We start from the raw sequence: 13475 nt of genomic DNA on the forward strand, positions 1-13475 counted from the left end.
GTTAAATCATTGCAGACTAAGAGCTGGCTGGCTTTGAGACCATAACCACTCCTGAACACCATTTTGTTGGTATGACGACCGGTAAGGTAGCCCCTTGCTGCTGCAAATTTCAATTTCATCCTTGACTTTGTCCACGAGTAGGAGAGGGACTTTTCTCAGTGTAAAGATAGAAATTGATTTAGCATCAGCTCGTAAAGCAACGTGGTACTTGATCTTTAACTCCCCCAGCCCTGTAAACAATTTTGGAAATTCATTTTGGAATGTACTGCTGAAGTAACTTCACCCACTCTATAGATTAATTTCAGTTTTAAGCATGTTTTTCTGCTTGGTAGAAAGCACTCTTGATTTTGAATGACAGAGGTTAGAGGATTTCTCTGTCTTTATATTTCAGCTTTGCCATGAGTTGGCCTTTCACTTTTAAAGTTGTTCCCCGAGGACCTTGCAATATGATAGATGAGGGTTGCAATGTAATGTTTGTGCCATTTGATTTTGTCTGATAAAACTCCTGTTGCTATGTCTAGTTTAAACTGTGGGGTGTCCATCCACTTAAGAGTTTAATGCTACAATACTTGTTTTGAGTATCATTTACCTTCCCAAGAAGGTTAATTCCTTTGATTGTGGTTCTTCCACTTCTTGTATATGGCTCTGTTGTAAAATTTTCTCCTTATTTTTATAGGTTGTCAGAGTTTGAGTGATAGTTTTGAAAATAGCCTATTTTTCCTCACAGTTGTGGCATTGTGCCTGCACCGCCACCCCATCCCTGACATTCTTTGCGCTTATGCGGTTTGTTCCTGACACACTGAAGACATTTCAAAATGGCATTTGGCGTGCTTTTCCACATTCTGGCAGGCTTAGCCACACTATTTTATGGCCTATAAATTGAACGGTCTCACTACCTTCTCTTTTGGACTTCACCTTCCCCGTGAACAAATGCCCGGAGTTCCATTTGCCTTGCAATCTGCACTGCTTTTACTAAGTGTTAAATCCTCTTGTCTCTAAGAGATTTAATAATCTTCGTCTAGGAGCCCAACAGCTCTGTTGCGAATCAGCTCACCCTTTAAGATTCCATAATCGCAGTTCCCAGCCAGCCTTTACAGGTAGTTGACAAACAAATCTATGCTTTCGCCTGGTCTTTGTTTTCTTTTATTAAATTTAGCCTCTATTACTAAATTCCAATGGACGCTGAAATAAAAGCCAGAAGCTTGCCGGACTTCTTCATAAGTAGTTGTTTCATTAGCCCTCTGCCTTGCTATCAAGTTGTCAGCGATAGATCCAATTCCATAAAATGGTGTACTAACCTGGTCTTTTTCCATCTGTTTTGTTTAATCCTGAAGCAGTTCTGCACTTCGAACTTTTTTCTCCAGTTGTCCCAGTTCTGGGCCTGTTGTGAGCCTTCTGTACTCCAAAATGGTTCTGGGAGTGGTAGCATGGGCTACTGCTGAGCCCTGGAATTGCTCCTGCTTCTGGCATGTGCTCACTGCTGTCCGGTCTCCGGATCTGTGTCTCAGCTTGTATCTGCTGCTTCCGCGATGTTCCGATGTCTTGGTGAGTCAGTTTTTTTTTTGCCCTTCCTTCGAGGATTCCTTTACTTGTCAGCCATGTATATTCTTTTTAAGGTCTGCTGGGTCTTCTACTCAGTGCCACCATGTTGTGTGGTTAGGGTCGCGACGGTAGTATTGGGGGTTGCCTATTCTCCCCAAGTACGCTGCTCAAGTCTGGAGTTTCTCAAAACTTTTACTCTATTTATAGCAAGTAGTTGCACATTTGGAACTCTACGTGAGGTTGAAGCATCTCCTCCTTCCTGATCTCTCTCAGTTCTCAGTCATGTGATCTGGCATGATGACATTGTCATGTATGCTTCTGATGTTAATCCTTTACTCTACAGACCATGCCAACTATTGATTATTGTAAAAACCCATCTGATTCACTAACGTCTCTTGGGGAGGAAGTCTGCCATTCTTACTCGATCTGGTTTACATGCGACTCCAGACCCACAGCAATGTGGTCAATTCTTAAATGACCTAGCAAGCCAGATAGATCATGGGCAATTAGGGATAGGCAACAAATGCTGGCTTTGTAGAAGTTGTCTTCTGCATATTCGTAAATTGCAATTTTTGATTTTCAATATGAGTGATGTATTTTCAGATGCCTTTATAATCTTATTTTATTGACAATATCCTAACAGAAGGGGCCATTGGTTGTACAAGTTATGTATCTAAACCCAACAGGAACATCCAACTTATAAAAAAGCTTTGTAATTTCATTTCCATAACTGAATGTTTTTAGTCATGCACCACAATAACTGCACAGACAAAAGTGTCTACATTTTTTTTTAAATGTACTCTTAAAAACATGTTTCAAAGGCTCACGAAAGAAAATCACTGCATTTAACTGAAGAGCATTACTTTCTGACAAGCTGAAATCCTATTTATTTTTATTATTCGTTCATGGAACATGAGCATTGTTGACTAGGCCAGCATTTATTGCCCACCCCTAATTAACTTTGTTCAGAGGGCATTTAAGAGTCAACCACATTGCTATGGGTCTGGAGTCACATGTAGGCCAGAGAGGTAAGGACAGCAGATTTCCTTCCCTAAAAGTGAACCAGATGGGTTTTTATGACAATCTCAATGGTTTCATGGTCATCATTAGACTTTTAATTCCAGATTTTTTATTGACCCAGGTCCCCAGAGCATTACCCTGGGTCTCTGGATTACTAGTCCAGTGACAATACCACTATGCCACCACCTCCCCCTTTGTCCTTTAGCTTTTAAAAAGAATTGTTCCACCTTATCTTCCCATTTTGGGGAGCGGGGAATGATGCAGGTGCCTCATCACACTGCTCAAATTCAATCTTCTGATAGATTGACAAAAGTGGAGAAGGAAAGAATAAGGGGTTTAAAGGAAAACTTTAGAATGCTTAATGGCTGATGTCACTGGCTGACTAGTGCAGGACTAACAGGGATCTGAATTCAGCAGTTTGCTCTAGCCAGTTCTAAATCTCTCAATTGTTTTAAGCTTCCTTTAACAGTATTTTTTGGTGGACTCAACCAATCAACCTGAAGTAGTTTTTCTATTTTTTCCCAAACTCTTGACTACATCATAGCCCAGTACAAAACCAACCCAGAAAAGGCAGACGTGGAATTAACAGAATACAAAGCAAAAATGGCAAACTGAATATCTTTGATCTTTCCAAGTATCTTCAATCTAATCCACTCAAAACTTTTCAATCTCAAGAATGGACATTGTACACTTGCACAGTGTTATCAAACTAACCCATGTCTGTTATATTGTATTCATGCATTAACATTTCACTTGTGTCATCTCCTCTCTCCCCCCAAGGCACTCCTTTAAAAAATAACTTACCTCTCCAACCAAGCTTTTAGTCAACTGTCCTTATAACAGTCAAACTTTTATTTGATAACACTCCTGTGAAGCACCTTGGGCCACTGTTACATTAAAGGCACTATATAAATGCAAGTTAATGCTGTTGTGATAAAAGACTTAAAATATGCAGCATCATGGGACGGTAAATGGTTTACAGCATCCAGCTGATTTAAAAACAATAGAATCAACAAATTAGAGATACTTCAGCCTGGCGAGTATTAGGAGTTATCCTATTAGTTCCACTTCCCTGCTCTTTCCCCACAGCCCTGCAAATTTTTCCTTTTCAAGTGCACATTCAATTCTCTTTTCAAGTCTGAATTTGCTTTCACCACCCTTTCAACTTGGCATTCCAGTTCATAATGCGCTGCATAAAACAAAATCTCACCTCCTCTGTTTCCTTTTGCCAATAATCTTAAATTTATGTCCGCCTGCCAGAGGAAACATTTTTTCCTCATTTACTCTATAAAAGCCCTTCATAATTTTGAACTCCTAAACCTTCCCTGCCCTAAGGGGAATAATCGCAGCTTTCTCATGCAATGACTTATAAAGGTTTAGCATCACTTTGTTGCCTTTGTACTGAATGCTTTTTTAAAAATTCATTCATGGGATGTGGGTTTCGCTGGCTGGGCCAGCATTTATTGCCCATCCCTAGTTGCCCTTGGGAAGGTGGTGGTGAGCTGCCTTCTTGAACCGTTGCGGTCCATGTGGTGTAGGTACACCCACTTGCATTTATATAGTGCTGTTAGGATGGGAGTTCCAGGATTTTCAGTTCCCAGCAAGTGAAGGAACGGTGATATATTTCCAAGTCAGGATGGTGAGTGACTTGGAGGGGGAACTTCCTGGTGGTAGCGTTCCCATCTATCTGCTGCCCTTGTCCTTCTAGGTGGTGGTGGTTGTGGGTTTGGAAGGTGCTGTCGAAGGAGCCTTGGTGAATTCCTGCAGTGCATCTTGTAGATGGTACACACTGCTGCTACTGTGCGTCGGTGGTGGAGGGAGTGAATGTTTGTGGATGTGGTGCCAATCAAGCAGACTGCTTTGTCTTGGACAGTTTCCAGCTTCTTCAGTGTTGTGGGAGCTGCACTCATCCAGGCAAGTGGGGAGTATTCCATCACATTCCTGACTTGTGCCTTGTAGATGGTGGACAGACTTTGGGGAGTCAGCAGGTGAGTTACACGTTGCACGATTCCTAGCCTCTGACCTGCTCTTTAGAAAGCCAAGCATCCCATGCTATTTTTCTTAATAGCCTCATCAACTTACCTTACTGATTTGCGAGAGTTGTTTACGAATAAGAATGCCTGATCTTCCAAATGGTTATGTTTTTAAACAACAACCAGTAATGTATTTTAAAGGGATATCAGTATACATTAGCTAAGGCAGACAAAGGCATCTCAAAAAGTCTGTCCTGAATTTATTGGGAGTGGAGGTAATGTGACTACCACGCTATTAACACTGTCTTCCAAACAAACATCACTTGAGAGGGTCATTCTCCTACTACTGCTGGATTTCAACAGAGATGTTTCGCAAAAAAAGCCCAAAGAATTGTGTACAGTTTATAATGAACATTACTATGCAGCAGGGAATAGTCAGCCACAGTGCCAGATGCTTCTCATTGAAAGCCCTTGCCATGGGCTACAAATTTGTGATCTCTATCAAAACTGTTCACCTGTAACAGTCAATAATGACTAACATCTCGGTATAAAGGTTTAAAAAGGAATACAGTGAGAAACCAGCAAGAAAACAGAGTGGGTTGTGGTCAGAACGAAGTATAAAAGCAAAATTCAAGTAATTAATCCCAACAGAACTTCCAGGCTAAATTATTGGCTTCCACTCATTGCAGCTTTGCTGTTCTTTGTAATATATTAACAAATTTATTCTTCTGTGGAAGGCATGCTGGGGCCAGTAGCAATCGTAAGAATCAGGTGAAAGAGCAAAAACGATAGAGGATTATGTCACACATCTATTGCTTCCAATGCCTGCAATTTTCCCCATTGTGCTAAGTGCAATGGTGCTTGGAAACCATCCAGGTTACACCACAAGTTCTGCTGGCACCACTAACAACTTTTCCTCGATTTACCCAAGTGCCACGCAGACCAATAATGCCAATTAGGTTGTACAAATAAATTGTAAACTCATGACCACGCCCTCCCCACTCTATAACCTGCCTGAGCCTATAACTCCGATTACTGCACTCCAATGCTGGCCTCTTGCGCATCCATAATTTTCATCACTCCACCACTGGCCGCTGTGCCTTCAGCTACCTAGGCTCTAATCTCCAAAATTCCTTCCCTAAACACTCCCGTCTTGCTCTGTCCTCTCTTTAAGATGTTCCTTCAAACGTACCTCTTTTGCCAAGTTTTTTAGTCACCTGCCCTAATATCTCATGGCTTGGTGTCAAATTTTGTTTGATAACACTGCTCTGAAGCACCTTCAGATGGTTTATTACATTAAAGACACTATATAGATGCAAGTTCTTAGATAAATATATACAAACACATGCTAAGAATATTTGGCATTTGACTGGCACTTCACTGCTGCTGGTTTCTCAGACAGAATTACCCATCCTACACTAATGAAGACCAGAAATTTAGAAGCTGTAGTTGTGTGACATTGCTAAAATGATAAAATCCGTAGGCTCCTGCGAGAATTTAGATGGTTTCATTTTCCAGTAACTAAGCTATGCTGGCCAGTTTCTCTCCAAGTCAGTGATGATTTACTCCAATGAAGCTGGGTTTCAGCATCCTGCATTAGGGCAAGGCATGGAGGGAGTTAGTAATGGTTGTGGTCCCTACACCAACTGGGATCCCTGCCAGAGCCACACAGAATAGATATCACAAAGTTTACAGCACAGAAAAAGAGGCCACTTGGCCCATCGTGTCTGCGTCAGCTGAGAAACAAGCCACCCACTTTCCAGCAATTGGTCTCTAGCCCTGTAGGTTAGGAGGCGCATATCCAGACACCTTTTAATCGAGTTGAGGGTTACCACCTCTACCTCCCTTTCAGGTGGCGAGTTCCAGACCCCCACAACTCTCTGGGTGAAGTAATGTTTTGTCATCTCCCATCTAATCTTTCTACTAATCATTTTAAATCTTTGTCCCCTAGTCACTGGCCTCTCTATCCAGACCCCTCAATTTTGTACATCTCAAATCAAATCCCCCCCCTCAGCCTCCTCTGTTCCAAGGAAAACTACCGCAACCTGTCAAATCTTTCCTCATAGCTGCAATTTTCCAGTCCTGACAACATCCTCGTAAATCTCCTCTATGCCATTTATAATGCAATTACATCCTTTCTGTAAGTGAGGTGGCCAAAACTGCACATGGTACTCAAGTTGTGGCCTAACTAATGTTTTATATGTGTTTTACATATTCGAGGTACAGACTGAGCTCATTTTTGATGCCTTATATAGTGGAATAGCCTGCTAAAACTCAGTCAATGCTCACTAATGGATGTTGACAAAGCACTGGACAATATCTCAGTAAGGAGTCAATACCTGCCGGAAGGAGAAGGGGAAGGGGGTTGACAGAAAAATTGGCAACGAGAAATCTTAAAAGGGTGATCAAAGCTGCCTGCTGGCACAAGGGACTGAAAGTACATGCAAACTGTTTTAAAGAGCTAAGTGCTCTCATTAACTCAAAGTCCCTGGTGCCATGTCAAAGCCACTTGGTTATTACAGCTCTGACTGGATGAACAGCAGTTTCCGTTTTCACAAGACAGAAGTGTGTTGCTGGGCAATTAGATTATTTTGGGGATGGGCTTGGGAAAGGGAAAGCATCTTCTAATAAGAGTAAAAGTGAAGAGGCATAGCAAATATATAGATTTAAACTACATCATCTGAAAACAAAGATCACCTTAGAAGCCATTAGTATTTTTGCTTACACTCTCAATTCAGACATAGGGCTGTTCAGCTCCTAGGCCAATTACAAGATTTCCATCACAGCCCCCACAACATCAATGAACACAACACAGACAAGTGATTGAATCTAGAGTTGGCTGTACCTCATGACAGTTTTACATGACTGGGAGGTTTCAAAGTTTTGGGAAGGAGGAGGGGGCTTAGATGGTGAACAGGACAGGCTTGGTGGGCCAACTGGCCTTTCTTGCACACTTGTAGCTCCAACACTAACTGCCCAAAAAATTTCTACCCTGCAGTGATCCCTAGTGAGAGTCTGAAGTTCAAGCAATGCAGAACTATGCAGTGAATTACTTTAAATGTCACATAACACTCCCCATAATCTAAAGATAATGGATTTAACTCAAAGGCGTTTCTTCTGTGTCTCATTTTTAATACAGAATACTTTTCGATGAAATCTCCATGTGCTGCAGCGTCAACTACGTAACTAATTGTAGAAAGTCAATTGTGTGTTGAACCCAAATCTGTAACTCTACAAAACCTTAGTGCCATCACGTTCAGGGACTCCTATGCTGAATAAGTTGTAATGTTAGGTCTAACCAAGTAGACATTTTATACTCCAGTTGATAGACAAAGTGAGTAACTTACAAAATATGTACTATTGATAACTGGACAACATCCACGACAGAAAGTACGACTCAACTCAGATTTGAATACAGATAAATTATGAGGATAGATGAAGGGTGGCTGCTATACATGCTTGCATTTCTCAGAATGTCAAACACACTGATAGGTTTCTACATGTTAAGACAACCAGCTGACTTAAAGCTGCAGCACACTAACCATATTCAAACAGGATAACTACAAAGTATTTCCATTATAGAAAGAGGCCATTTGACCCAACAGGTCCATGATGGCATTTATACTCCACACAAGCCCTCTCCCACCCTTCTACATCTAACCCCCATCAGCATATCTATTTTATTCCACTTTCCCTCATGTGTTTATCTAGCTATCACTTCAATACATGTATGCTATCCACCTCGACTACCTGCTGTGGTAGCAAGTTCCACATTCTAACTACTCTTTGGATAAAGAGGATTTCTAGCGGCTGCCATTTATGGCCCCTAGTTCTTGTCTTTCCTGCAAGTGGAAACATCTTCTCTACATCTACTCCATCAAACCCTTTTATTATCTTGAAGACTTCAGGTCACCCTTCAGTCTTCTCTTTGCTAGAGAAGAGAGCCTCAGTCTGTTCAACCTTTCCCGATCAGTGCTGGTATCAATAATGTCAAATAAAATTCTCTGGAAAATTAGCAAGCCCTAGACAAGATTGGTACAATTAGGTGCTGCGCCCAATGTAGTAACTATATGGAAAGTCTTTATCTCCTGTGGCAATGAACCCACTATAAAACATACTGGACCATCTGAAAAAGTGTTAGGTCAAAAAGGTTCGAGACTCAGCACTTTGCCCTTTTCACAGGAAACAACTTCTCTCTCACTACTTAGTCATGCGGGTGAAATTTTTTAAAACATTCTTGCATGTCAAGTAATTTCACAACAGAACTAGTTCAGGCAAGCTAGACACTATAACAGTCAACTTTCTCCACTCCCCAATTGCCCTGCTCCACCGCCCCCTGCCCCCTCCCCCACACACATACACAACCCCCCATCCCCCCTCCATCCCTAACAAAACTACATGCAAGCTTAAATAATTGTAGCATTCAAAAATTAAAAAGGCTTGCCAAGGCAGACAAAGAAGCGAATCCTTTGCTAACAGGACAAGCACATGGCCCTGCTTTGCAACCAGGCAGATAACATAAAAAGAATGCTCAACATTTCTCTGCATCTGTTCATATTGCTGCCAATACAAACAATCTCATACTGTTTCAAACCAAAAACTGAACAGCTAGAAACATGGTAAATTAAATCTAATCTTCTACTGCAGCTTCTTAGACCTGCCCCCTCTCATTTTGTTTCAACTTTTAGAAAACATTAAAACCCTCCAATCTATTCATCCTTCCTTAGCACTCGTCACAATTAATGAAGATCGACTATTTAATCAAGGAGTCATCACCCAATCTGATCCTTGCCCACATCTACGCAAACTCGTCTTCCAGCAGTGGATAACTGGGAGTAAAAGCCATTATTAATTTTGCCTCCTTCTCCTACTTGACGGGTGCCGAGTGTATGCTTAGTAGTCTCAGGAGCTGTGATTTTAATGTAATGCTGTTCACTTGCAAGCACCCAGTACACTTGACACTTGGGGGACACGATACAAACCATTTCACTTCTGGAAACACACATTTTCTTGGGTCTCACGAGTAACTCATGCCTGCTGAATTGCATCCAACACAAGTTAATGTCCGTTTTGGGCAAAGGGTGGACAGAATCAGAAGCGGGGAAATTGCCGGGTGCAGTCATGAACAATGCCAGTTCGTTATTACAAAGTACAGCATAGTAACTGGTAACTAGTGAAATATTAAAGAGATCTGTCCCCACTTCCCCTTTCAAGAGATTATAAATATCAAGATAAAGCAAGCCACAAAACCACCTGGAACAATTACTTCCTTGACACCAAAGAGAATAATTCACTAAAATTACTTTGCTCTGAAAAGCAGAATTTGCCACCAGTTGCTGTTAAATCCCATCCATGTCATTATATTTGGTGATGTTACTGGTTAGGGAAGCAAACAGGAAGAAGTCAAGGCACGAGCTTTTATTGGATTTTCCAAACCAGTGCAGGTGGTACACATTGAGGGTGGGGGTGGGAGTGAAGAGAGGCTGGACAATTGCCAGCAACTTTTCAAATGTTCATGCTATTTTAAACAGAAAATTCTCCTTGTAAATTCACAGCTCCTCGTTAGGTTTTCAAGTACATTTATGTGTTCCGAAAATACTAAATATTTAGCAAACAACACGCCCATCAGTACTCAGTTCTGTAAACAAGGAAAATCTGAAGTCGTATTCTCATGCTTGCATTTAAGGACACGAACCAATTCTCTGGGGGGGGGTTATTAAAACAGATGTTCTTACTATTACCTATAATGAACAGCAGCGCCCTGGATTAGTTGGAATTTAATTTGTGATAGTGGGGTGGAAGTAAAGGCCAGCATGAGAATTTGAGCAAATGAAAGGCTGGATAGGGACATTTAAAGGTTTTCAAATCTCTCCACCTTACTTGAGCAAACTTCTCCAGCCATATTGTCTAGGCCACTCCCTTTCTCCTAACTGGATTATTACTAGACTCCTACTACTTCTGCTCCTTATGTGGCCAGACTTCAGTGGTGGAGGAGTGTATGGGCAATCATAATTGTGATGGATGTCGAGCTCTTCTCAGGATTGACAAAAGACAGATTTCACAAGCTCTATTTCAGCCTCAATGAGCAGCCGTGGGAAGGAATGGAAACGGTGGCAAGAGAGCTGGGATTTTGGCAGGGGCCAAAAACAGTTCTTTCATAGCAAGCTGATGGAGGCTCTGCCCCATCCACATTGTCTTGGGACTGAAGAGCAGAAGGCCATGCATCCCCATGTCCCTATGTCTTGGATCAACTAAGGCAGGATTTACAGAATTGAAAACTGCCCATTTATTTGGAGATATAGCAAACAGGATTAATTTACTGGCACAGATGATTGCACAACCAGCTTCTCACAAATCTGGCCATGACAAATCAAATGCTAAGTGTTTGATACCTTGTTGCTGTAGGAACCACAGGAGCTTATCTAAAGATAAAAGGTTGCATGAAGATTCTGTGCCAGACATGGATAGAGAGGAGGCACTTGAAGCAGGCAGAACAAAGAGCTGACCATCTTCAATCCCTGCACCAAAATCAGCCACAATGAATTATTTATCAAATCTTTCCACTGCAAGCCCAGGTCACAAAACAAAGCTAAGAATTTACAAAATACAATTACTAATCCACTGATGTCCACTACAAAGTTTAGTGAGTGAAGCAAATTAAAATCAGATCAATACAGGCAAGAAAGGCCATTTGTATTGACCTTGATCAGTGCTTGTCCAGTAACATAATCACTACCATACATGTCATCCTCCCTAATCCTTCTCCACTAAGTTATTTCTACATCGTCCACAGTATACTTATGGCACCAATGCTTCAGTTTAGTGCATTCAACCATGCATTTATCTGCACTGAATTTCATCATTGTTCTGCACATTTTCAAGATTAATTCACACAATTCCAAAAATCCTCTTGAGGTGTTAGCATCTCTAAACAGAAATATATGCCGCTTTAACCAAAATAAGTCACAAAAGCAAAAAGATTCAGACGGTAAGGCAGTCGAGATGTCACTCCAGAGCTTTCTCCAAATGCCAAGCCATGTAATATTGCATTGCATCTTTGGTCATGAAAGAAATTCACTGTACAGGCACCCAAATGACTCATTGGAAACTGCATCAGAGTATAGCGTGACTGCTCAGTAAATATGATGAGCCATTATGAGCCATTACTTCAAGGTCGTTATCCTGGTTTTCAAATCTCTTCCCCTTGAGCAATCTTCTCCAGCCATATCACCTACTCCACTCCCTTTCTCCTGACTATGGATTATCACTAGGCTCTACTATTTCTGCTCTGTATGTGGCCTGCCTTTTCAGTCACTCCATCGTTGCTCTTTGGAACTCTCCCAAAACCACTTTGCTTTCCTACCTGCACTTTTCTCAACAGTCTCTTCAAAAACAGTGTCTTTTTGTCATGACACTTCCACTGGGTATTCTTCTCCTAAAACACCCAAGACTGCATGGGCATGGATAGGAAATATAAAGGCAAGTTTTCTGATTCATTGATGCGATGTAGGCATAGCCAACATGGCCAGCATTAAATGCCCATCCTTAACTGTCCACAAGGGGTATTGAGCTTCCTTCTTGAACCGCTACAGTCTGTAGGGTGCAAGCACAACCACAACAACAGTGTCATTATGGAAAGGTTTTGATCCAGCAACAATAAAGAAATCACAATTTGTTTCCAAGATAAGGATGATGTTCGACTTAAGAGGGGAACTTGCAGATGGTGGTGCTCCCATGTATCTGCTCCTAGGTGTCAGAGATGGGAATTTTGAAGATGTTGTGAAAGAAGCCTTGGAGAATTGTTACAGTCCTTGTCGATGGTACACACTTCAACCGATGATGAAAGAGTGCTTGCATGCAGCAAGACATGGTCTTGTTGCATGCAAGCACTCTTTCATCATCAGTGGTGATGTGAATAGAACTGAACACTGTGCAATCATCAATGAACATGACCTTATGATGAATGAAAGGTCACTGAAGCAGTTGAAGATGGTTGGGCCTGGAACACTGCCCTAAGGAATTCCTGCAGCAATGCCTGGGAGGGCTGAGATGATTGCCCTTCAACAACCACAATTATCAACACCCTCTCCCCCAAGCAGGCAGTTCATGCATGGGTGTTTAGTAAGTGCTTGGTTTTGACTCCCTTTGCCCCTAACACCTGCCTCATGGTATAGCACGCTGATACTGCCTTGGCTTCAAGAATCGTCTTTTAAGCAGCTGCGGAAAAAGCACGAGCTAGTCCCTTCAAGAATTAGTCCTCTCATCCATACTAAACTAAAGGAGTGCTTATAGGAGACATAAAACGATAGAGGTTTTTAAAAGCCGGAAGAGGTTTGATAGGATAAACCTAGAGAAGATGTTTTCACTTGTGGAGGAGACCAAAATCTAACAGGGAATTCAGGAGAAGCTTCTTTACCAAGAGAGTGGTTAGAATATGAAATAAACTTGAGGGAAAAGGAATAGATGTATTTAAGAGGAAGCTAGATAAGCACGAGGCAGATTGGAATAAAAGGCTATGCTGATGGGGTTGGTTGAAGAGAGGTGGGAGGGTGTTGGTGCAGGTATAAACCAGTCAAGCCAGGTGACTCATTTCGATGCTGTATATTCTAAGTGACCTGGAGGCCAGACACTGAAGGAACTGAAATTAAAAAGACAAACAGGAAGGAAATGAGTGAATTTCGACATCTGTTAATTTAACTCCAATGCTGGTTTTGCGGTAAATGAGGTCACCAGCACTCACCACAAAACACAACCAGGTACAGAAGGTTTTGATCAGTTTTTATACAGCACACTGCTTCAACATATAGCATCCCATTCACCAAGGTTGCAGAGTAGTCAAATTATTTGCATATATAGCTATAAAGCTGATTTTAGCAGCACAATAACTCCAATCTTGTACTTTGTTTAACATCTGCGTTTGTGTAAAAGTAAAGGGCAAGT

The 13475-nt window shown here is 41.6% G+C and overlaps 1 protein-coding gene across 8 annotated transcripts in view; it reads right to left on the minus strand.

The window, feature by feature from the left end:
* LOC144687851 (coronin-1C-like) overlaps window positions 1–13475 on the minus strand; it is a 181055-nt gene that overhangs the window by 126924 nt on the left and 40656 nt on the right. The window contains exon 1 of one of the 8 annotated variants that reach the window (XM_078554388.1): window positions 11899–12123. The exons of the other annotated variants lie outside the window; for them this stretch is intronic. The gene's annotated coding sequence lies outside the window, so the exon portion shown is untranslated. Of the gene's footprint in view, window positions 1–11898; window positions 12124–13475 lie in introns of those variants that run through there. 8 annotated transcript variants of the gene reach the window in all.

The sequence above is a fragment of the Cetorhinus maximus genome, chromosome 12, assembly GCF_964194155.1.
Source record: "Cetorhinus maximus chromosome 12, sCetMax3.hap1.1, whole genome shotgun sequence".
Taxonomy (NCBI): domain Eukaryota; kingdom Metazoa; phylum Chordata; class Chondrichthyes; order Lamniformes; family Cetorhinidae; genus Cetorhinus; species Cetorhinus maximus.